The sequence below is a fragment of the Physeter macrocephalus genome, chromosome 15, assembly GCF_002837175.3.
Source record: "Physeter macrocephalus isolate SW-GA chromosome 15, ASM283717v5, whole genome shotgun sequence".
Classification (NCBI taxonomy): Eukaryota; Metazoa; Chordata; class Mammalia; order Artiodactyla; family Physeteridae; genus Physeter; species Physeter macrocephalus.
Genome location: NC_041228.1, coordinates 2,356,053 through 2,381,234, shown reverse-complemented (window position 1 = coordinate 2,381,234; position 25,182 = coordinate 2,356,053). Strand labels below are relative to the sequence as shown.

The following is a 25,182-nucleotide window of genomic DNA, read 5'->3' as shown; positions in this document are numbered from 1 at the left end:
CCCAGTGGCCCCAGAGGGAGACCCCAGGAACCACCTGCTTCAACCACTGAGATCAGCAGCAGCGGCTCCAACTGTCCAGATCACTGTTGATTCCAGATGAGCTCCTGGGACACACTCACTGTCATGGCTGCTTCCTTGACCTTCAACCCTGCCAGCCCTATTCCAACAGAAGTGATGGATTCTAGATCCTATATTGAAAAATCGTCTAGAGTGGCTTCTGTTTTCCTGACCAAACCCTGACAGATGCACTGTATGCTGGGACCAGCTGCTAGCCCGCTCAGAGCAGTGAAACGTCGCCAAAGAGAGCAGCGTAAAATGCCCAGCAGACGCCTCAAAGCTCAGGCGTGGCCTTCCGACACGACCCTTCCGCACGCGGTCAACCCCCCCTCAGCCAACTGCTGAGGGTGTCATCCCTAACCCTTCCTCCCACGCACCCCACCCAATCTTGTCGGCTTTTCCTGCAAAACACGCCCCGAAACTGCCCTTGGCGTCACATCCCCCAGCACCAGGCTGACCCGAGCTGAAGGATGATGGCGGCAGCCACGCCCACGCAGCACCAGTCTCCCTGATCCCGCCCTGGCCACCCCAGTGCCTGTTCCCAACGCTGCACGTGACTCGGACTCTCAATCAGACGCACCACTTCTCTGCTCAAGATCCTAGACAGTCCCTCAGTTTACACGGATGTTTGCACGGCCAAAGAAATGTGCTGAGAAAAAACAAACCCGCTTAAGACTATCAGCCTTTCAGCAAGAACAGTTGCTGAAAGAGTTGAGGACATGGGAACAACATCAATAATCAACTAAAGAATGAGGCAAATGACTCTGGGTGGCTTTCCTTGGCTGTTGATGCGTCAACAGATGGTTCCCACACCGCTCGGCTATTTATTCAAGGAGCCAATGGTACTGAGGAACTGGCCTCCAAGAAGAGTGTATGTGGAACTACGGGTGAGAATATTTTCAAAGAACTGGAGAACACACTAATTTAGTACAACTTGAAGTGGAATACAAATGACGACAATAAAAATACATGGGGAGGGACTTCCCTGGTGGTCCAGTGGCTAAGGTTCCAATGCAGGGGACCCGGGTTCGATCCCTGGTCAGGGAACTAGATCCCGCATGCATGCCGCAACCAAGAGTTCTCATGTCGCAACTAAAGATCCCACATGCTGCAACTAAGACCCGGCACAGCCAAATACATTAAAAAAAAAAAAAAAACTATGGGAAGCAGAAGAAGGGTTGGCTGGACAAATTTACAAAGATTATGAAAATGTAAGCTGTACATTTACAGCTTTTAAAACCTGTTAAGCTTTTAAACATAGTTATTTAAACTATGGTTATTCACTGTATTCTTCATCAGCACGTACTCTGTGCAAAGTATTTTAATCTGTTATGTGTTACTGAACCAGTAGCATCAACAGCAAACTTCACTGAACTATCCTGACTTGTCCTCCCATACGGCAGTTTAATGACTGGGGGTAGGTTTTGTTGTGACTTGTTGATCTCAGAGCCACGATTGAAATTTTTCTGAAAAAGACCCTCCTTCAATTATCACTGTTATCGAAAAATTGTACTCAATGAAATTAGCTGTTGCTAAAGACTTGATAATATTTCTTAATGAATTCAACCTAAAATTACAAGGCACAACAGTGCTTATATGAGAGACTTCTACTGCAGTAAAGTCATTTCAATGACAGCCGATGTTTGAATCACAAGTAACACCACGCTTCTTTACACTCTCCCCATGCTATCAGAAGTTACAAAGACAGCGAGATTTCCATTCCCACACAAATTCACAGCAGATACATTTCTGAGTTTAAGCTACAGCAGCATTTTTTGAACCTTGATGCAAGTATAATGAAAATTTACATATTTCAAAATCCATTTAACTATGCAGTTGAGGCCCCCCTCTAACCATCGATTGGAAGTGATTAATCTGCAATATAATGACATGCTAAAAGGCAAATATCAAGAAGAACCTAATAGAATTCTATAAATGCCTTCCAAGCAATGAATATGCTCAATTAAAATGACATACTCCTGCACTGATACCTGAGAGTACCTATCGGCATAAAGACATTTTCAAAGGTGAAACACATAAAACCTCCTGGGCAGATCAGCATTAAGAGATGAGTATCTGTAATTGACTCCAATGACAGGGAGTACGAACTTCAAAACTCCAATTAAGGAAAGCATTATCCCCTTCCTCCCCTAAAAGAGAATTCCATTCTTCTCATTAGTGGACCTGTATTATAAAAAAATTATACTCAGTTATAATTTGAATTCTGTCCATGAAAAATCTGTAGAAATTCGGTGTTCTCTCTTATTACAGAAGTATTTATATAATATCCTTGATTTTGCCTATTAGTCTGAAAAACCTAAGATATTTCCTTTTATGGAAACTGTGTGCCTTTACAGAAATGGTTTGACAATCCGTTTTAGTCAACTAAATCCCCCTGTCTTCTACACACAGGTACAGTTAAGACATATTTCACCCATCTTCAACTTTCTCAGTTGATCTTCTTTTTGATTTATGTCTGCATTTTACATTTATTCCTGATAAATTTTAATTTTACCTTATTGATTTCAGCACTTCATTACAACCTGTCAAAATATTTTAAAATTCTGATTCTAAAAATGAGCTGTCCCCCAGCATGACTCCTGATCTTTATTCAAGTCCCTTATAAAAACATTAGGACAGGTGTCAAGGATGACACACTTCTGGAGACATCTTTACTTTGGTGCAGAAATTCTGATTTTTCAGTTTTGTGGTGAATTATACTGCATGTGGCTGCAACATATATCTTCTATCTAAAGGCAATAATCCCTTGAACTCCCTAGTAATGACAGAAATAATAATTAACTTCTCTAGGCTTTGTGCAGTAAAGCATGAACCTTGCCCAGGGAAAGGTCTTGCCCGCGCACAGCTCCTGGGAAGTCACCTCTGAGCCCTCAGAACCTCCTGCCTGATTAGGCCGCCTTAATTTAGCTGGGGGCCTGAGGTCACACATTCCTAGGAAGAAACTACACTCATTTCTGGTGCTAGCAAATCCTACTTAAAGGTGACACCTGTCCATCTCTCACAGCCATGTGACTATTAAGAGATGCCTAACAGTATGTAAACTTCAGCTCTAACGCACAATATAGCATGTTGAAAACATTCCAGGACCGTCGGAGTCCCACACACCTGGCCGGCCTTCTATGTACCAAAAACGTGTCTTGTTTTGTCTCTGGAGGGAAGAAAAGGCTAGGGATACAGTTCCACTTCGGAGGGGCTGCATGTGTCTGGGGTTTACCTGGCAGTTTGGGATGTATTACATTTAAAGTAAAACCCCTGTGATTTGGATGATTAGCTTAAACCTTTGCAGAGTGCCAGAAGTATACAATCTAACAACAAGGAGCCACTCCCCATGGGGGTTGGGCTCCCTTTTAATAATCCAACAAGAGCCCTAGAGTTCTCTCCCCAGGGAAAAACAACACACATTTACACACAATTCTGCTTACAACTTAATTTCTGGGGCTCATGGACCCAGGAAACAATGTTTCCTTCTCAAAGCAACTGTGATCCCTAGTAAACTCAAGAGCAAAGAGAGCTTCATGAACTTGTCACCCCAGGAGAAATCTGGGAGCTGCCCCAGAGTTACCCTGGACCCCTCTCGCAGCCCTGCCGCGTCATTTGCCTGGTCGGGGCCTGGAGATTAACTCAGAAATTGGGCTTCAAATCAGTCCCCTTCTCTCCCGTTCCTCAGTCACGCCCTTGATCAAGGCTTTCTTCACTTATCTGTACAACATAACTGTATCATTAAAAGAACACAAGCTGTGGAGCTGGACCATCTGAATCCTGCCCGTCACTTTACTAGCGAGTGACACCGGGCAGGCACTTCCTGAGCGACACACGTGTGCTTCCTCCCCCTTCCCAACCGCTTTACTGTAACGCCGCCCACGCTGACCCAGTCCAAACCTCCCCTGACCCAGTCCAAACCTCCCCCAACCGTACAAATCTGTCCTATACCAGAATCAAGTACAAACTGCTCTCTTTGATCCTGCCTATAAGGCCAGCTTCACCCCCTCCTCTACCCAACCTGCCCTGTACTCCACATTTGACAGGGACATTCAGCTCCACAAACCCCGGCCCCTCACGCCTCCACACCGTTGCACAGCGCGGGTCCTGTCTTGAAGGCCCTTCCTGCTTCCCATTTTCCACTCGACTTCTACAGATCCTTTCAGACAGTTAGAACCTGCAGAGGCCACTGCATCTGGTCCACAACCGGTTTTTGTATGGTTCCTTGGCTAAGAATGTTTTTTACTTTTGTAAAGGGTAAAAGAGGGGAAAAAAATACGTGACAGGTGATATGCGGCCTGCAAAGCCTGAAGTGTTCACCGTCTGGCCTTTAACAGAGAAAGTCTGCACCAGAGCTTGACTATCAATGGGGACGTGCCCTCCAGTCCTCAGAGCCCCTGCTGTGACACAGCCTCTGACCTGAACCAGCCCCACTCCCCTCTTGTCTGTATCACCTGGGTTTAATACTGTATGAGCCACAAGACAGGTGTTTAATAAATGCTGAACAAATGAATGAACTGACTAGACCAGCTCAAAAACAAACCAGGGAAACACATAAGTGGAAAAGACTTAGCCTTTAGTAGTAAAACACTACATAAGTCGGGTAAAGATCCTGATCCTAGCACTTCACATTTGTCCAAACTTTACACAGTAGCTGCACAAATACCCTCAATGGCTGATATTATAAATACTAGACTTTACAGGTAAGGACACCGAGACTCACAGAAACTAAACAACTTGTCAAAAGTCACCTGACAAAAGGCAGAGAGGCAATATCTGAACCCAGGTCTTCTGCTTCCCAGATGAGATACTCTTTCTTTTAAAAAGACCTGCCTCCCCACACAAACCATGATGCCCAGACCCCTTCAATTACCAATACCTGAGACGTTAGGGGAGGGATAAAATTTAATTTCTGACTCATTATTTAATTTTGTTAATTTTCAAGTCAATGCTACTTTTTGTAAACAAAACAAAAATGAAATGGATATGCAAAATAAGCACTAGGCTAAAAGACCCTGGTATAACCACAAACTAAAATTTTCTTTCCTTCCTTTTCTTCAATCAGTCCTTAAGAAAGTAAAATTAAACAGCTTAATTAACAAATGCCACTGAAAGGAAGCAGCTGCAGGCACAGCATGAACCCCTGCCCATCGGCTAAGCTGAAACAAACTGGCAGTCGAGGCAGCCACCTGTCCTCAAGCTTCAGCTTGGACAGAACAGAGTCCAAGAGCTGAGAACATACATTAACACCTCGACTTCAGGCAGGAAATAAAACAAGTATTTCCAGAGGCAGAAATGAAATATAAGAAACTCTATTAAATAAAAAAATTTAGTCTAATCTATTAATCTAATCTTTTTGCAAAACCAAGGTATAAATTATGCATAGCTGGAAGTTAAGTACCTAGGTGCCCAGAAGTTTCTGAGTCAGGACCAAGATGTAGCCAAACTGAACTAGGATGTGGGTCTATTAAAGATAACATTAATTTCAAAGAAGTGGTTCCATACAGGACACATTTTCTTACTACAATCCCCGTTTAGAAATAAGTCACAACAAGGTACATGAAAAGTATTAACTCATTTGGAATTTATCAAACACTAAAATAAATCATAAGTCATCAAAGGAATCTTCATGGAAATTAGAAAATACAGGGAATTCCCTGACGGGCCAGTGGTTAGGACTCCATGCTTTCACTGCCGAGGGCCTGGGTTCAATCCCTAGTCAGGGAACTAACATCCTACCAGCCATGCAGAGTGGCCAAAAGAAAAGAAAATATACCTAAATATTGAACATATTTATTGAATAGAACAATAAATGTTTTATGAATAAATAAAAAAATACCTCACATCAAATTGTAGCCCTTGGGCAAAGAAAGATTCCTTAAATGAGATCCCAAAAAAGCTAATCATAAAGAAAAAGACTGGGGCTTCCCTGGTGGCACAGTGGTTAAGAAACCGCCTGCCAATGCAGGGGACATGGGTTCGAGCCCTGGTCCAGGAGGATCCCACATGCCGTGAAGGAGCTAAGCCTGTGCGCCACAACTACTGAGCCTGCGCACCAGAGCTTGCGTGCCACAACTACTGAGCCCACGTGGCACAACTACTGAAGCCCACGTGCCTAGAGCCCATGCCCTGCAACAAGAGAAGCCACTGCAGCAAGAAGCCGGCGCACCACAATAAAGAGTAGCCCCTGCTCGCCGCACTAGAGAAAGCCTGAACGTAGCAACGAAGACCCAACACAGCCAAAAATTAATTAATTAATTAATTAATTTTTTTAAAAAAAAAGAAAAAGACTGATAAAGTCAACGACATTAAAATTAAGAACTTTAGTTCCAAGACACCTCAAAAGTAAAAAGACAAACCAGAAACTGGAAGAAAATATTCACAACTTATAATGACAAAGGATAGTAATCCACACGTAGAAAGAACACCTACAAGTCAATAAGAAAAACATAAGAAGAAATTAGGTCAATGTTTTCACAGGTCCTTCATGGAAGAGAGAAGAGATATGACCAATATATTAAAAGAGTATCAACAAAGTTAGTAATAAGAGAAATTCAATTTAAAGCCACAAAAAGATATTATTACATAACCACCAGAATGGTAAAACTGAAAAAAAGACAAAATAAACTACTAGCAAGGATGCAGAGCAACCAGGAGTGGGATGTAAATTGGCAGGGGTACTCTAAAAGCAATCTGGCAGTAAGCAGTCAAGCTGAAGGCTGGCCAGCCCAGAACCGGCATCACACTCCCACGTGGGCAGGCTGGACGCATCCACACACGTGGGCAGCCAAAGACGTGTCAGCAGCGCTTGCAAGAGCAAGGCTGCAAACCACCCAAATGCCCATCAACTGGAGACCAGGTTACACAACAGTGAAAGTGAACGTACTGACCACGTACGGCACCTCCTACGGGTCTCAATCACAGTGCTGAGTGGGAAAAGGCAAGTCACATGTACTGTGATTCCCTCATAGAAAGTTCAACACAGACGAAGCTAACACAAAAATAAGAAATGATAAACGCAACATGCATTCAGTGACCGCTGTTTTAAATGCTGGGGATACAGTAGTGAACAGACATTTTGCCCTGAGATTTTGTCACAGCCAAGTGACAAAGAAAATAAAAGTGAGTAAAATACAAATGATATCAGGCCTTGAAGAAGGAGGCTGTAGCTAAGGGGGCTGAGGGGAGGATGGCTATGCAGGCTTCACAATGTGGGAGGTGGGCTGCGGTGGACAGCAGGCGGGCCTTCAGAGTGGGGATGCCTCCATTGCTGCAGCTGGGCCGTAGGTGCTAGGCTTGCTTTATTCTTCTCTACACCAGGGTGGCCCCATTGCTGGTTTTTGTACAGCCCATGAGCTAAGAAAGGTTTTTACACTGCATATGATTAAAGAAATTATTAAAAGAATAATAACATTTTGTTGCATGTGAAATTACATGAAATTCAAATTTCAGGGTCCAGAAATAAAATTGTACTGGAACACAGACAACTCACTCCTTTACCACAGCTGTTTTTGTGCCAGAATGGCAGGGCTGAGTACTGGGGACAGAAGCTGTAGGTGGCCTGCAGAGCCCAAATGTGTCCTGTCTGGGCCAGTACGAGGAAGCTCACCTCTGCAGACTCGGGTACCTTCCTTTGGGAGGTCAGAGCACTCTTGATCTACACCTTACACACATCTTACACATGTTCTTCTGTATCTCTTCAATGTTTAATAAAATCATTTTTTGAAAAAGACTAATACACTAAGTGTATCTCTCTAATGAACCTTGTTCTATTAAAGCTTCATGCTGCTTCTCCATCCTAATGACTAAGTTTTAAAAAAACAAGATATGTACTGCTATCAGGAGCATTAAAGCAAGACAGCAAAGCAAAGCAAGCTACTGTTTATTTTGACTCAAGTACAAGAAAAACAGAAAGGGAGGGAGGGAGGGAAGGAAGGAGGCAGGAAGGAAAGAAGGAAGGAAGGAAGGAAGGAGGGACGGAGGAAGGGAGGGAGGAAGAAAGGGAGGGAGGGAGGGAAAGGAGGGAAGGAGGGAGAGAAGGAGGGAGGGAGGGAGGGAGGGAGAAGGGATGACTTTTCCACGCCAGTCTCCAAGGCCGTGGAGACTGTACAGCCTTGCTTAACACCCAGCTCATGAGGACTATTAGATGCTCTGTGCATCACTGACTTAAAAAAGCTGTACAGTTACACCTGATCCCTTCCAGTCTTCTGAAAGAAATGTGTGATGAATTGTTATGTCACATTTTAGCAAGGGCCACAATATCTGGCCAACATTAGCATATATGTTCCCAAAGCAAGTGCCTTCACATCTTTTTTTTTTTTTTTTTTTTTTTTTTTTGCCTGCCAATGCAGGGGACATGGGTTCGAGCCCTGGTCCAGGAGGATCCCACATGCCGTGAAGGAGCTAAGCCTGTGCGCCACAACTACTGAGCCTGCGCACCAGAGCTTGCGTGCCACAACTACTGAGCCCACGTGGCACAACTACTGAAGCCCACGTGCCTAGAGCCCGTGCCCTGCAACAAGAGAAGCCACTGCAGCAAGAAGCCGGCGCACCACAATAAAGAGTAGCCCCTGCTCGCCGCACTAGAGAAAGCCTGAACGTAGCAACGAAGACCCAACACAGCCAAAAATTAATTAATTAATTAATTAATTTTTTTTAAAAAAAAAGAAAAAGACTGATAAAGTCAACGACATTAAAATTAAGAACTTTAGTTCCAAGACACCTCAAAAGTAAAAAGACAAACCAGAAACTGGAAGAAAATATTCACAACTTATAATGACAAAGGATAGTAATCCACACGTAGAAAGAACACCTACAAGTCAATAAGAAAAACATAAGAAGAAATTAGGTCAATGTTTTCACAGGTCCTTCATGGAAGAGAGAAGAGATATGACCAATATATTAAAAGAGTATCAACAAAGTTAGTAATAAGAGAAATTCAATTTAAAGCCACAAAAAGATATTATTACATAACCACCAGAATGGTAAAACTGAAAAAAAGACAAAATAAACTACTAGCAAGGATGCAGAGCAACCAGGAGTGGGATGTAAATTGGCAGGGGTACTCTAAAAGCAATCTGGCAGTAAGCAGTCAAGCTGAAGGCTGGCCAGCCCAGAACCGGCATCACACTCCCACGTGGGCAGGCTGGACGCATCCACACACGTGGGCAGCCAAAGACGTGTCAGCAGCGCTTGCAAGAGCAAGGCTGCAAACCACCCAAATGCCCATCAACTGGAGACCAGGTTACACAACAGTGAAAGTGAACGTACTGACCACGTACGGCACCTCCTACGGGTCTCAATCACAGTGCTGAGTGGGAAAAGGCAAGTCACATGTACTGTGATTCCCTCATAGAAAGTTCAACACAGACGAAGCTAACACAAAAATAAGAAATGATAAACGCAACATGCATTCAGTGACCGCTGTTTTAAATGCTGGGGATACAGTAGTGAACAGACATTTTGCCCTGAGATTTTGTCACAGCCAAGTGACAAAGAAAATAAAAGTGAGTAAAATACAAATGATATCAGGCCTTGAAGAAGGAGGCTGTAGCTAAGGGGGCTGAGGGGAGGATGGCTATGCAGGCTTCACAATGTGGGAGGTGGGCTGCGGTGGACAGCAGGCGGGCCTTCAGAGTGGGGATGCCTCCATTGCTGCAGCTGGGCCGTAGGTGCTAGGCTTGCTTTATTCTTCTCTACACCAGGGTGGCCCCATTGCTGGTTTTTGTACAGCCCATGAGCTAAGAAAGGTTTTTACACTGCATATGATTAAAGAAATTATTAAAAGAATAATAACATTTTGTTGCATGTGAAATTACATGAAATTCAAATTTCAGGGTCCAGAAATAAAATTGTACTGGAACACAGACAACTCACTCCTTTACCACAGCTGTTTTTGTGCCAGAATGGCAGGGCTGAGTACTGGGGACAGAAGCTGTAGGTGGCCTGCAGAGCCCAAATGTGTCCTGTCTGGGCCAGTACGAGGAAGCTCACCTCTGCAGACTCGGGTACCTTCCTTTGGGAGGTCAGAGCACTCTTGATCTACACCTTACACACATCTTACACATGTTCTTCTGTATCTCTTCAATGTTTAATAAAATCATTTTTTGAAAAAGACTAATACACTAAGTGTATCTCTCTAATGAACCTTGTTCTATTAAAGCTTCATGCTGCTTCTCCATCCTAATGACTAAGTTTTAAAAAAACAAGATATGTACTGCTATCAGGAGCATTAAAGCAAGACAGCAAAGCAAAGCAAGCTACTGTTTATTTTGACTCAAGTACAAGAAAAACAGAAAGGGAGGGAGGGAGGGAAGGAAGGAGGCAGGAAGGAAAGAAGGAAGGAAGGAAGGAAGGAGGGACGGAGGAAGGGAGGGAGGAAGAAAGGGAGGGAGGGAGGGAAAGGAGGGAAGGAGGGAGAGAAGGAGGGAGGGAGGGAGGGAGGGAGGAAGGGATGACTTTTCCACGCCAGTCTCCAAGGCCGTGGAGACTGTACAGCCTTGCTTAACACCCAGCTCATGAGGACTATTAGATGCTCTGTGCATCACTGACTTAAAAAAGCTGTACAGTTACACCTGATCCCTTCCAGTCTTCTGAAAGAAATGTGTGATGAATTGTTATGTCACATTTTAGCAAGGGCCACAATATCTGGCCAACATTAGCATATATGTTCCCAAAGCAAGTGCCTTCACATCTTTTTTTTTTTTTTTTTTTTTTTTTTTTTTGTGGTACGCGGGCCTCTTACTGCTTACTGTTGTGGCCTCTCCCGTTGCGGAGCACAGGCTCCGGACGCGCAGGCTCAGCGGCCATGGCTCACGGGCCCCGCCGCTCCGCGGCATGTGGGATCCTCCCAGACGGGGGCACGAACCCAGTTCCCCTGCATCGGCAGGTGGACGCGCAACCGCTGCGCCACCAGGGAAGCCCCCACATCTTTTAAATATAAGCCAGTATCTCTGATTAGAGTTTATATTAATTAATGATGCCCATTAAAGGTGGTGATGAATACAGAGAGAGTTCACTACACCATTCTGTTTTTGCATATGTCTGAAAATTTCCACAAAGTTTTGAAATAAAACTGAAGATTGATATTTTAACTTTAATTATTAAGTATAATATCCATGTAATAGAAACTCAAACAATTCCCATTTATGCATGTTTCAAAATCCTTAGTATAAAATGGCTTTCCATCACCCTTACTACTGGCAACTTTAAAAAAAAATGCTTATTTAAAAATCTATGTGAGGGGCTTCCCTGGTGGCACAGTGGTTAAGAATCGCGTGCCAGGGCTTCCCTGGTGGCGCAGTGGTTGAGAGTCCGCCTGCCGATGCAGGGGACACGGGCTCGTGCCCCGGTCCAGGAAGGTCCCACATGCTGCGGAGCGGCTGGGCCCTTGAGCCATGGCCGCTGAGCCTGCGCGTCCCGTGAAGAGCAAATAAGCCCGTGCACCACAACTACTGAGCCTGCACTCTACAGCCCACGAGTAACAACTACTGAGCCCGCGTGCTACAACTACTGAAGCCCGCGTGCTACAACTACTGAAGCCTGCGCACCTAGAACCTGTGCTCCACAACAAGAGAAGCCACCGCAATGAGAAGCCCGCGCACCACAACAAAGAGTAGCCCCCACTCTCCACAACTAGCGAAAGCCCGTGCACAGCGACAAAGACCCAACGCAGCCAAAAATAAATAAATTAAAAAACAAAATCTATGTGAAGACACAGCACTGCACCTTCTGACCCTCAACAAGAGAAGCCACCGCAATGAGAAGCCCGCGCACCACAACAAAGAGTAGCCCCCACTCTCCACAACTAGCGAAAGCCCGTGCACAGCGACAAAGACCCAACGCAGCCAAAAATAAATAAATTAAAAAACAAAATCTATGTGAAGACACAGCACTGCACCTTCTGACCCTAGCAGAAAGGAAGAGGCTGACAGCAAGGAGCTGAAAAAGTCAAAGGACATTCACCCACAGGAAAACAAGCTGTATCAGCTGTGCCTCTACGTTCTCTGTGTATACAGCAGTAAATGAAAGAAATACCCCCATTCTCTTTGAGCTGCAATATTACAAAATGGGCAATGATGCAGAGAGGACTGAGAACTTTGAAAACTGGCAAACTTTTACTGTAATTACTTTTAATAGTTATTACCTTTTGTGAAATATCTCAAAAGGTCACGCACTAGTGAACACCAGAACCTTACATGCTGCGTTATCACCTCATTCTCTCATCAGCCTATGGTTCTATTATTTGGCCGATTTAAAGGACAAGGAAATGGAGTTAGAGAAGTTAACAAACTAGCCCAAGACCACAGAGTCAGAGTCTGACTCCAAGGCCATGCCCTTCACCACTGCACTGCCAGTGGTTATTCAATGTTCCAACTAAGTGAGGCAACGTCATCTTATGACCCATACCTTGAAAACCAGTACCTTGCTACTCAAAGGGGGGCCCAGGGATCACCAGCACGGCACCACCTGGGAGCCTGCTAGAAATGCAAGATCTGATGCCCCACACTAGACAGACTGAATTAGACCCTAAAACCTAACGAGATCCCTGGGTGATGTGTGTGCCTGTTCAAGTCTAAGAAGCCTGATACAGGGCACGCACACACTGGACTTTGAGGTAGTTTATCAGTTCAAATACATACCCTGGTACAGTTAAATTGAGTTTTCACCTCTTCTGCTTGCTCTCTGATCCCGAAATGAAGCAGAGGAGTGCTGGCAGGCGGCCCCACAGGTGGCCACGAAGAGGACTGACGTGACCAGCCCACGTCTGTGGCCCCAACCTCTCCCCTCCCCACCCTCAGTCCCACTTACCGCCCTGTCTTTCGGACAGAGCCCCTGCAGCCAGGCTGCACTGAGCCAGCTGAACCCTTCCGCCCAGAGCAGCAGGCTACAGACATCGGCTAAGTCCGCATGCCCCCAGTTCCTTGAATCGCGCCCAGCAACCGGGGCGCCCTGCAGCAGAAAGGGGCAGCGGGGGCTGCTGCAGCACGTGCTCTTATCCTAATGCTCTGTGAGCTACAAAGAGAGCTTCTGACACAGCCCCAGCACTAATAATCCTCTTACCAATTCACAGCGAACACTCAGTGAATGGATGGAATATCCTTTTGTGACATTTTCTTAAATCCGTGGTTTCTGCTACCTCTCTCGATGCTAGAATCCAACATACAGTGCAGTAAACCAATCTCTGCACGTTCCCACCAACATGTAGCTTTGCCTGTGCTTCCCTTCCACCGAGAACACTCTCCCCCTCCTCCTCCCCCTCCCCACCAGGCTCCTTCTGTTGACCCCTGGGGATGGCCCTGGGGATGGGGTGGCAGCGTCCTGCAGTCCCCCCGCAGCTCTGCCCAGCACCTGCTAAACATGGCACTGCTGCTGCCTGGTCATTGGACTATGACCTGCTCAGGGCAGGGACTCAGCTCAGCGCATGCTGAGCGTTCTCCCCAAAAGCCAGTTCCATCCGCAGATCTGTGAGCGCCCCGCGGCCCGCCCTCCCCATCCGCACCCTGACAGCCACAGCCTGCGACCCACACCCACCTCATGGAGAGCCTTCCCCAGAAGCCTTAAGGGGCTCAGCCATGTTTGGCTGCAGGCCGATTCCAGAAAATGGCCAACCTTAAGCAGCAAGGGCAGCTCTGTTAGCGGTTCTCCGGGGCAGACTCGCCGCCTCGAGGCCCCGCAGAAGCTCTCCCCGCAGAGGCTCTCGGTCCAGCCAGCGCTGCCCAGCAGGACTTCCTGCAACTGTGAAAACCTTCTCCCCATTTGCACCGTCCGAGGGGGAGCCGCTAGTCACATGTAGGTACTGAGCCCTGGAAATGGGACTAGCCTGGCTGTTGGACAGAACTTTAAATCTGATTCCATTTTAATTTAAACACGTGGCTAGCGGCTGCTACGGGCGAGGGCGGGTCCAGGTTTAGACTCTAGACACTGGAGTGAAATGAAAAAGAACTTTCCTTGGCTCCTTAACTGCAGACTATGTTGTTCAGTCCAACCCTCCCCTGAAAAAGTCTTAAAAACACAGATAAAATACTTTAAAAATCTTAAAAGCAAACAGAAAATGACAGGACAAGAAGGAAATACCAAAATTAAAGTGAACTCAGGAACCCAGAGAGAAACAAGCAGAGAAACCACCTCTGCACAGAAGTCATTTGCCAATTCTGAAATTTTTGACTTTCCTTTTCACAACAATGCAGGGAAAGAGGGACAGGAATCAAAGCCGGGCCCCCCAAAGTGTCTAACCCTACCTCCCTAAGCAGGACCTCAAAAGCTACACAGCTCAGGATGAGAGTAAGCCAGAAGTGAATAAGCTCACCAAGACAATGACAGCTCTGTGTGGTCCAGAAAACCTCAAACCTTGGACTTGGTTTAAGGTGGTCCCAGACTGGCTGAAGCAGAAACAAATGCTCTCTGGAGGGAGCTATCTTCATTCTCGGCCTCGAAAGAGTCCTCCAAGTAATATGGACCCATATCCCACACCACAAACAAAAATTATCTCAAAATCAATCACAGACCTAAATGTAAAACCTAAAACTATAAATACTCTAGAGAGGGGAGGAGGAAACAGGAGAAAATCTTTGTGACCTAGGTTAGGCAACGATTTCTTAAATATGACACCAAAAAAGCACAATCCATAAAACAACAAATTGATAAATGGGACATTATCAAAATTTATAACTTCTGCTCTTCAAGACACTGTTAAGAGAATGCAAAAAACAAGCCACGGCATGGGAGGAAAGCATTGAGAATATTTCACAGAGGACCTGCATCCAGAATATGTAAAGAATCCACCCCTAAGAAAAAGTTTTTTCATGGGCAAAAGATCTGAACACCAAATAAGATATACAGATGGCAAGTAGACATATAAAAAGATACTCAGGGGGCTTCCCTGGTGGCGCAGTGGTTGCGCGTCCGCCTGCCGATGCAGGGGAACCGGGTTCGCGCCCCGGTATGGGAGGATCCCACATGCCGCGGAGCGGCTGGGCCCGTGAGCCATGGCCGCTGAGCCTGCGCGTCCGGAGCCTGTGCTCCGCAACGGGAGAGGCCACAACAGAGGAAGGCCCGCATACCACAAAAAAAAAAAAAACAAAAAAAATCTAGTTGTAAAAAAAAGTCATGGGGGGCTTCCCTGGTGGCGCAGTGGTTGAGAGTCCGCCTGCCGATGCAGGGGGCGGGGGTTCGTGCCGCGGAGCGGCTGGGCCCGTGAGCCAGGGCCGCTGGGCCTGCGCGTCCGGAGCCTGTGCCCCCCAACGGAAGAGGCGACACCAGTGAGAGGCCTGCCAAAAAAAAAAAAAAAAAAAAAAAAAAAGATACTCAGTGTTATTAAGGCACTTGGGAAATGTAAGTTAAAACCACAATGAAATACCATGACATACCTATTAGAATGGCAAAAACTTAAAAGACTAACCATCGTGTTGCCCCGATGATACAGAGCAACTGGAACCCTCAAACACTGCTGGTAGGAACGTAAAATGGTACAGCCACTTTAGAACAGTTTGGCACTTTCTTAAAAAGCTACACACTGGTGGCGCAGTGGTTGAGAGTCCGCCTGCCAATGCAGGGGACGCGGGTTCGTGCCCCGGTCCGGGAAGATTCCCACATGCTGCGGAGCGGCTAGGCCCGTGAGCCATGGCCACTGAGCCTGCGTGTCCGGAGCCTGTGCTCCGCAACGGGAGAGGCCACAACAGTGAGAGGCCCACGTACCGCAAAAAAAAAAAAAAGAAAAAAGCTACACAAATTCAAAAAGAGTCATGTACCACACTGTTAACTGCAGCACTATTTACAACATGTAAAGGACATGGAAGCAATCTAAGTGTCCATCAACAGATGAATGGATAAAGAAGATGTGGTACATATATAAAATGGAATATTATTCAGCCATAAAAAGAAATGAAATTGAGTTATTTGTAGTCAGGTGGATGGACCTAGAGTCTGTCATACAGAGTGAAGTAAGTCAGAAAGAGAAAAACAAATACTGTATGCTAACACATATATATGGAATCTTTAAAAAAAAAAACGGTTCTCACGAACCTAGGGGCAGGACAGGAATAAAGATGCAGACGTAGAGAATGGACTTGAGGACAGGGGGAGGGGTAAGGGTAAGCTGGGACAAGTGAGAGAGTAGCACTGACATATACACACTACCAAATGTAAAATAGATAGCTAGTGGGAAGCAACTGCATAGCACGGGGAGACCAGCTCGGTGCTTTGTGTCCACCTAGAGGGGTGGGATAGGGAGGGAGGGAGAGAGACGCAAGAGGGAGGGGATATGGGGATATATGTATGCATACAACTGATTCACTTTGTTATACAGCAGAAACTAACACAACATTGTAAAGCAATTATACTCCAATAAAGATGTTAAAAAAAAAAAAAAGCTATACAGACACCTACCATATGATCTAGCCATTACAATCCTAAACAACCATCGCCAGGAAAAACAGAAGCCTGGGTCCACAAAAAGACTCGTACAAAAATATTCATACATTTTATCTGTAATAACCCAAATCTAGAATCAATTCTCTATACATTGATCTATACATTTAATGTCATCCCAAACAACAACCGGAAGAATTTTTTGGGAAGTTGCCAAGTGATTCTAAAACATATACAGATCTGCAAAGGGTTGAGGATAGCCAAGGCACACTTGAAGGAGAACCAAGTAGGAAGAGGTCCACGAGGAGATAAGACTTATTATAAAGCTACAATACTGTAGGCAGCTTAGTACCAGAGGGATCAAATAGAGTCCAAAGCAGACACACACACATATATATGGACCTTTCATTTACAACAAAAGTGTCACCACAGAGCACTGGGGGAAAGGAGCATTTATTCTTTTTAAGAAATGGTGTTGGAACAACTAAGATGTCCACATGTTAACGAAATTGGATCCCTCCTTCACACTACACACCAAAACCAATTCCAAGAGAATTATAAAGTTAAAGGGGAAAGGCAAAATCATAAAGCATTTAGAAAATAACAGGAATTAAGTTCATTATCTCAGGGTAAGGAAAGACACAAAAAGCACCAACTATAAAGGAAAAGACTGATAAACTGCACTACATTAAACTTAAGAACTTCTCTTCATTCAAAAAAGAAAAAAAACAACCCACCAAGCTAGTGAAACTGCATGACAAAGTAGGAAGAGACAGTGGCAAAATATATAACCAACAAAGGACCTGTGTTCTGAATATACAGAAGTCTACAAATAAATTTCTTTAAAACTAATAGAAAAATATGGGCACTTCACAAACCAGTGAATAAAAATGGCCAGTAAATGTATAAAAAGATATGCAACCTCATTATAACCAAGAAAAGGCTATTTAAAACCACAGGGTGTGGGGCATCCCTGGTGGCACAGTGGTTAAGAATCCGCCTGCCAATGCAGGGGACACAGGTTTGAGCCCTGGTCCGGGAAGACCCCACATGTCACGGAGCAACCAAGCCCGTGCACCACAACTACTGAGCCTGCGCTCTAGAGCCCGCGAGCCACAACTACTGAGCCCGCGCACCTAGAGCCCGTGCTCCACAACAAGAGAAGCCACTGCAATGAGGTGCCCGCGCACCGCAACGAAGAGTAGCCCCAGCTCACCGCAACTAGAGAAAGCCTGCGTGCAGCAACGAAGACCCAACGCAGCCATAAATAAATAAACAAATAAAATTTTTAAAAAATAAAATAAAACCACAAGGTGGTAATAATACTACAGAAACGACCCCAAGGAGCTGGGAGGGGAGACTGACGGGGGACAGAGACAGACGGGGATGAGCTGAAGCTGTAATCAGAGAGAAGGCTGCTCAGGGGATGCAGCCTGATGGTTAGGGAGGGGAGGATCCCAGGAGAACCATCCACTGAGAAGCCGCTCTGGGCCAGGCACACTCAAATGCACTTGCCCTCCGCATCCTCAGGTTCTGCATTCGAGGCTCAAAATATTGGGGAAAAATCCCAGAAAGTTCCAAATAGCAAAACTTGAACTTGCCACACTGGCAATTATTTACATAGCATTACACTGTGTTAGGTATTATAAGTAATCTAGAGACAATTTAAAGTATACGGGAGGGTGTGCATTTAAATGTATGTATGCAAATACTACATCATTTTAGGTCAGGGACTTGAGCATCCAAGGAACTTGGTATCCGAGGAGGGTCCTGGAACCAATCCCCCACGAATAATTGGCAGACAGCTATACATTTAATGGGAGTCACATTAATGCGAACTTTAATTTCACTGGACCAATTTTAAGGAAAAAGAAATTGTTCCAAATAGCTCTTTCTACCAGCTCATTTATATTATTTTTGCCTTCATGCAGCTGCACAGTTAACTGAAAGCTTGACCATGGGTGGGGGGGCAGGGGGAGGGTGGAGAAAATTCACGTGGAAAGAACCTTCTCACTGTTTTGAGATCACATTACACTTAATTCCATCTGCCTTTGATGAGTTCTTCGTCTCTACCTTTGTAACAACTTTCACACACTTAAAAGACCCCTTACCACAAAAGGCCCACAACAGCGGCAGGTCATTCGCTTTAGTCTCTGTAATTGCAGGACCTCAGCAGGAGAGACTCTTCTTCAATCGTCAAACAATCACTGACTGACCATCTACTATGGCAGCATGAGAAAAGATAATATAGAATCCTTGTCCCTCAGCTTATAATAGTCTATTTACCAACAGATGCATCTAATTCTGCACAAGGCACATCACCAATCCCTTTTGGTACACTAACTTTTACTTAGCCGCCTTCTTAGGAAAAAAAAGGAAAGGACAAAAGGCAAAACGAAATTCATTAAATTTAGATATGAATGTAATGCTAGGCATAGAATCAATTCACACAATGCTGCTTCATTAGTCACCCCAAGACTTGGCAATCACCCTGACTCTAGTACAAAGCTAGCCAATTTTTCAGCACCAAAGCAAAACCACCAGGGAACGTGTGCCTTAAGCACTCACATGTACACACTCTCCTGTTATTTGCCAAAAGCCACAAGTCCGGAAGCCACACAAACTGCCACTTCAACATAAGAGTTTTCATTTAAAATCCACATCAAGATTCAAAATAATTAAGTGGTCTCAGCAGAAAACATTCAAAATCTCTACTAAACAAAAGGAGTTGTGAGGTCTTCTCAAGACTCTAAAAACCCTTAGAAACATATTTAAGAGTCCTGACATGAAAGCAACCTCATTAGCAAATCTAAGTGGTCAAAAAGACCATACACATACCTCTGCCATTTATGACTGATGTCTGCCTGCTACAACTGGTGTTTCTTTTAAAACACTCTAAAGCAGTGGTTCACAAACATTAGCATGCATCAAAAGCTCCTGACAGCAAGTTGAAACTGACCACTGGCCCCGCCCCCAGAGTCAGATTCAGTAGGTCAGAGGCGGGGCTGGAGCATTTTTTTGCACTTCTAACCTGTGGCTACTTTGAGAACCAATTCAACAACCTGAAGCTTCCTGGTCTCTCTGAGTGCCTGTTTCCCCACACCGTACAGCAAGACTAAGGGGGAACTCGCTGAGGAAGAACAAACTGCTCTTTTTTACCCAAATGTTGACTTTCCCCCAAGTAAAGGTAAGTGACCTGTCACGGCAAGGGAAAGCTGGCATGTTGTATATGTAATTGGCACTGCAGCAATACGAAAATGGGTTTTTTAAAATGGTTTCAGGGCATAATGGAAAATTCTTGTAAAGCAGCCAATGAATCCAGCTGATTAGTAAAAGACACGTTAGAGCTTCTGGACCAGTAATGAAGGAGCTTTTACAAGTCCCGCTCATTTTGTGTCACCTTGAGCAATTTCTATGTCTGCAGAACTTAGGATGAGTCCTAAAGAACACAAGATCAATTAACACAGGATCAGTTTCTAGAAAAAAAGAACAAAACTGTAAAGGGGCAGAGCAGTATTTTTTCCCTGGCCCAAGTCTGATAACAGCGGTAATCTAAAATAAAGCAGACAAAGGTGAAAACACGATAATCCATTTCTTCCCTGGTATCAAGTCCTATGTGGTTTTAAAGTGAGGTCCTTTACCAAGGCAAACAAAACAGCAGGCAGCTACTGATGTAATAGCTGTTCTCCAGTAATTAATAAGTCTGGGTTCTTCTACTCAATAAATATTGTGTCAGGTACTGAAGATGGAAAAGTGTGTAAAACAAAGTTTCTGCGTCATGGGTGCTTAAATTCTCATGAGAAGACACACAAGCCACTAAAAATATGTAATGTGTAAAATCATTTAAGCTCTTCCTTTAGGCCAGCAAGGACAAATGCATGGTGTTTTGGTCACCAGCAGACATGATGAGCACCTTGGACTACTTTCAATACAGAATATGGGGGCAGAAGGGAGATCCTAGGCACACACAGCCCACAGACACAACTGTTTAGGTTCTTCTCAGCCTTCGTTTTGGTTCACTGGCCCCCAATAAAGGAACAGAGTATATGCCGACTCTTAAAAGCAGAATGGGGCTTCCCTGGTGGCACAGTGGTTAAGAATCCGCCTGCCAATGCAGGAGACACAGGTGCAAGCCCTGGTCCAGTAAGATCCCACATGCCGCGGAGCAACTAAGCCCGTGCGCCACAACTATTGAGCCTGCGTGCCACAACTACTGAAGCCCATGTGCCTAGAGCCCATGCTCCGCAACAAGAGAAGCCACAGCAATAAGTCCGCACACCACAGTGAAGAGTAGCCCCCGCTTACCGCAACTAGAGAAAAGCCCGCATGCAGCAACAAAGACCCAATGCAGCCAAAAATAAATTAATTAATTTAAAAAATATATCTTAAAAAAAGCAGAATGGAAAATTCTAAGTTGGTGAGAATGAGCACATTCACTTCAGAAACATTTATAGAGCAGCAATGTGTCAGAGGTTGTAAAAACTAGGATTACTACAAGGGGCTCATACCTGTGTGAGAAATGTGCAATCTGTTTTTCCCTTACATACTCCTTGCTTCCCACAAAACTGTCTTCAAACATCAACACCCCAAAAAAGTCACCAATGAAAAAACTGTAAATGTGGAGTTTTCTAAAGCACATCTTGACAAATAAGAAGTATCAATCACTGCATCATGCATTATACACTTTACCTAATCCTAAATTAATTTCAAATAATTAAACAATTTTGGTATATTAATTAAAATGTTTACCTATACTATGTTGGCCAGATCAGAACTTCATGATCTGAAGGTGTCAGATTCAAATAGAAAATACAATTATCTAAACTTTCCCAGACATGGTCATTACACTAGCACACTATTTATTCCTACTGCAGAAGACTGGATTAAGATTTTACAGACTGCTGCTTTTCCAGCCAAGGAGGCCGCAGGCAGGCTGTTAGGAGCTGGCACTGCAGAGTCCCTCGGGTCTGTCCCAGCCGTCCACCACTGTGGGCTGAGGACCCGGGCGAGCTACTCTAACTGGATGCTTCCAGGGTTTCATCTACAAAAGGAGGATACAGACAGCAGTACAACTCAGTAGTTCTAGCGAGTAATAAAGGAGATAAAGCAATATGGCACCCAGCTCAGGCCTGGCACATGGTGTTTAACAAATGCAACTTACAGGATAGAGACTCTCCCACATTTAATTCATCTGTAAAAAGGTAATAACACCTACCAACAGCACAGGGCACCCACACAGGTACCCAGTAATGTTCTTCCCCTACCACTGGAAAATATTCAAATGTGTAACTTCAGTCATTCTTCTCGATGTGAAGAATGAGTTTATAGTAAATAGCAATGTACATAAATAAGATTTAGGTAGGAGTATTTTAATTAAATACAAAGTTTGTAAGGAAACACCTTCGTGTCCTTAAAAATAGGTAAACTTTGTGGTGATGCTACTAGTATTTTTCTCTGAGGCTTCCAACTGCTAAAGAGTGGGAATACTGCCACTCCGGGAAACATTTATTTCCTACTATGTCTATAAATCATTTCCTTACTATTTATGCAAATCAGACTATAATTAACAGTTTTGCTAAAAATTCCATTTAAACTGAAAGTTTAACTATATATGTGTATCTGAATTTCATTTCCATCACAGAGCCTAGTAAAAAACAATACAACTGTTACAGACAGAAAGAGAGTGGGTTCCTCTGCTGATTTACAATCAGAAACACATTTGTGCAGTTCTGAATGATAAGATTTAGCACAATTCCTAGAAATTAATGCCAAAAACTGGTACATATGAATTTCATTTCTCTTGCACTGGGTTGCCTTTTGGTAGTCATGAAATGAAGAAGAAAAAAGAACCCTGCCAAAATGTCAGTAGAGAGAAAAAGCAATAAAGGGCTCAAATAATCCACTACTAAACACTGTTTTACAGAAAAGAAGAAAAAAAACCATAACTTCTGGATGTATCTGGGCGAGCTAGAGAAACACAGGTGCACCCAAGGCAAGCTGGAGCTGCTCTCCATTCTTCTCCATTCCAAGGATCCTTCTAAAGGTTGATAAGCAACTTAACATTTGAACGCTTATTTGCATTCATAAACTTCTGGGAGTTTATTACTATTGACTCAAATAAGGTCATTTACTCTGTCCAAATTTTTTAAGTTAACATTTTAAATACAGACATCAGTGAAAATTCTCAAAGATCCCCACAGTAATTTTTTCTAATTATTTAAGAGATTTCAGTAAGAGAAAACTAATGAAAATATGTTCTTAAACTAGACCTTTACGGCAAAATAAAGCACTTCAGAAACTAAACTTTTCTGATTTACTAGCAAAAAAAAAAACCTCATTTAAAAACTCATTTCACAAATATGATAAAAATAACAGAACTTTTTACCAATGGCATTTTTTGCAGATCTAGAACAACAACAACAACAAAAATCTAAAAACGTGTGGAAACACAAAAGATCCCGAATAGTCAAAGAGATTTTGAGAAAGAAAAGGGGAGTTGGAGGAATCATGCTCCCTGACTTTAGACTATACTATAAAGCTACAGTAATCAAAAGTAACAGAACTTTTTAAATGCCACTGAAATTTAAAACCAGATTTATTCTATCTGAAAATGTCTAAATTGAAAATGTTTAATTTAAAAAATTAAAGATTTACATATTGTATTAACAATTTGAATTGCATCTTTTGTTACCCTTAAGACAATTTTTAATTATTTTTCTCAAAATTAAGACACATTAAAATATAGGAAAAAAAGGTTTCCATAAAACCTTTAGAGATATGAACTAAGATCCCACATCACTATAACTCAAAATAACATGCAAAGATAGTAATTTTCAAAACTATCTTTTGCTACACATAACACTTTATAACACCGTAGACTATATATGTATATACAAAATATAACAATAATTTCTTCTGAGGGAGCTCATCAACATTTTTTCTTAAAGGGAACGTTTTAACGATACGATTTTGTTATTTAGACAATTTCTCCAACTTTCTAGTAAGAGTTATCTAGCTGAAGAACCCAACTTTGAGAATTGGAACATTAATTTCTGTACTTTCCAACAAAGGGCATGGAGTGTTACACAGAAGAGTTTAGCTAAAAATGTTTTAATGATCCTTACTGCCATTCCTAACTCCCGCTTTCCCCAGACACTTCGCGACCGCTGCACTAGTGGATCTAACACTCCTGATCACTCCTGATCTAATACTTAGTACGCACTTTCCGTGACAGACAGCCTCAGACAATCTCCTGTAGGAGTCCCAGCATTCTTTGCCCCACATCATAAATACTAAGTTTTGGATTCAATGTCTTTATTTAGCCAAGCACTTGCTTCTCAATGCATCACCTCTGAATGATATATAGTCCTTCTATTCAGTCCTTTCATGAAGTCTTATGGGGCCGCGTTTACAAGGGAACATGTGTTTTAAACAATATTTTCCAGTGCTCATTATTAAACTGGATTATTTGATAATGACCTGAAAGAAATTCTTCAAAGTAGAATCTATAATATTTGATCTTGCTGTTTCAGCAGCAGTTAGTACACAAGTGTTCAGAAGAGAATAATGGTAAGTTCAACTAGTTTTTCCCCTCCAAGAGTAGCCAAAAATATAAAACAATGTACTCATAAAGATACTAAGACATACTATCTTTATGAGTTGAAAGTTAAAACACAAACTTCCTTTAAAAGTTTCATGTGTTTAAATACTACACGGTTTTAAACATTAACTCAACAGTACAACTGGACCAAAATATTATCTACACTGTACCTCAACAAAGTACGCTAAATGCTAATTTACTGTGAATATTTAATCACTTCATCCACATACTTTCCTCCCACTTTTCAGAGGTTGTCAAATACAGGACAACTACCCTGAGGGCTTGTGTGTGTCATTTCAATGAAGAGACTATTTTCATTAACCGTTTTACAAACAAAAGTATTAAAGGTGAGGCTCTGGTATTGCATTTCGAACAGTAATGGCCTGTTTTTCCTACCACGAAGATGTTTACATCCTAAGTAAGAATTCCAATGATGGTCGCCTTAAGTACAGACCCCCAAACTCTTACATCGCCTTCAACTTGACCGTATTTCAGCCAGTTCCCATGAATACCACAATATTACTATTCTCTTAGTCTGCCAAAAACCCAGCTGCAGGCTAACTAAGCAAGAATAAGACACTGTTGAAATGGCAAAAACAAAAACCTTTACCCTTAGTGCATTAAGCTACAAAATCCGGAAATCAAAGAAAACCAAGTAACAACGTACACACACACACACCCTACACACACACACACACACACACACACACTCCTTTGAGAAAGAATGGGGTGCCAGGAAAGGACCCAGAGTGCTTCCAGCTTGCTCGCCGGGCGCCGCGGAGTTGGGGGCTGGGGCGAGAAGAGGAGGAAACTTGGGAAGCGCAACGAATCCTGCCAGGTCTTCAGGGATACCGCAGAGAAAGCCTCCGGGCTACACAAAACTTGAGCGCGGGCCGCGGGGGACACAGCCGCCCCGCCGCCCCGCACGCGGGCTCGAGGCCCACCCTTCCCTGCCCCGCGGGCCGGCCGATCCCCCGGCGGCCCCGCGGATTCCCTCTTCCCCCTCCTTCCTCTCTCTCCCCTTTTGTTTTGGAGGCACTCGACCCGCCCCGGCAGAGGCCGGCCGGCCTCCCCGAGGCCCCGGGCCTCCAGACCTTCGGACTCTCCGAGCCCCGAATCCTCCGGCCTCCCCGTCTTCCCTGAGCTCCCCGGCCTCC

General features: G+C 43.9%; 1 protein-coding gene across 13 annotated transcripts in view; it reads right to left on the bottom strand.

Moving 5' to 3' along the window:
- The window catches only part of PTK2 (protein tyrosine kinase 2), a 262,791-nt gene that overhangs the window by 236,889 nt on the left and 720 nt on the right, over positions 1-25,182 (bottom strand). The gene's annotated exons all lie outside the window — the stretch shown is intronic.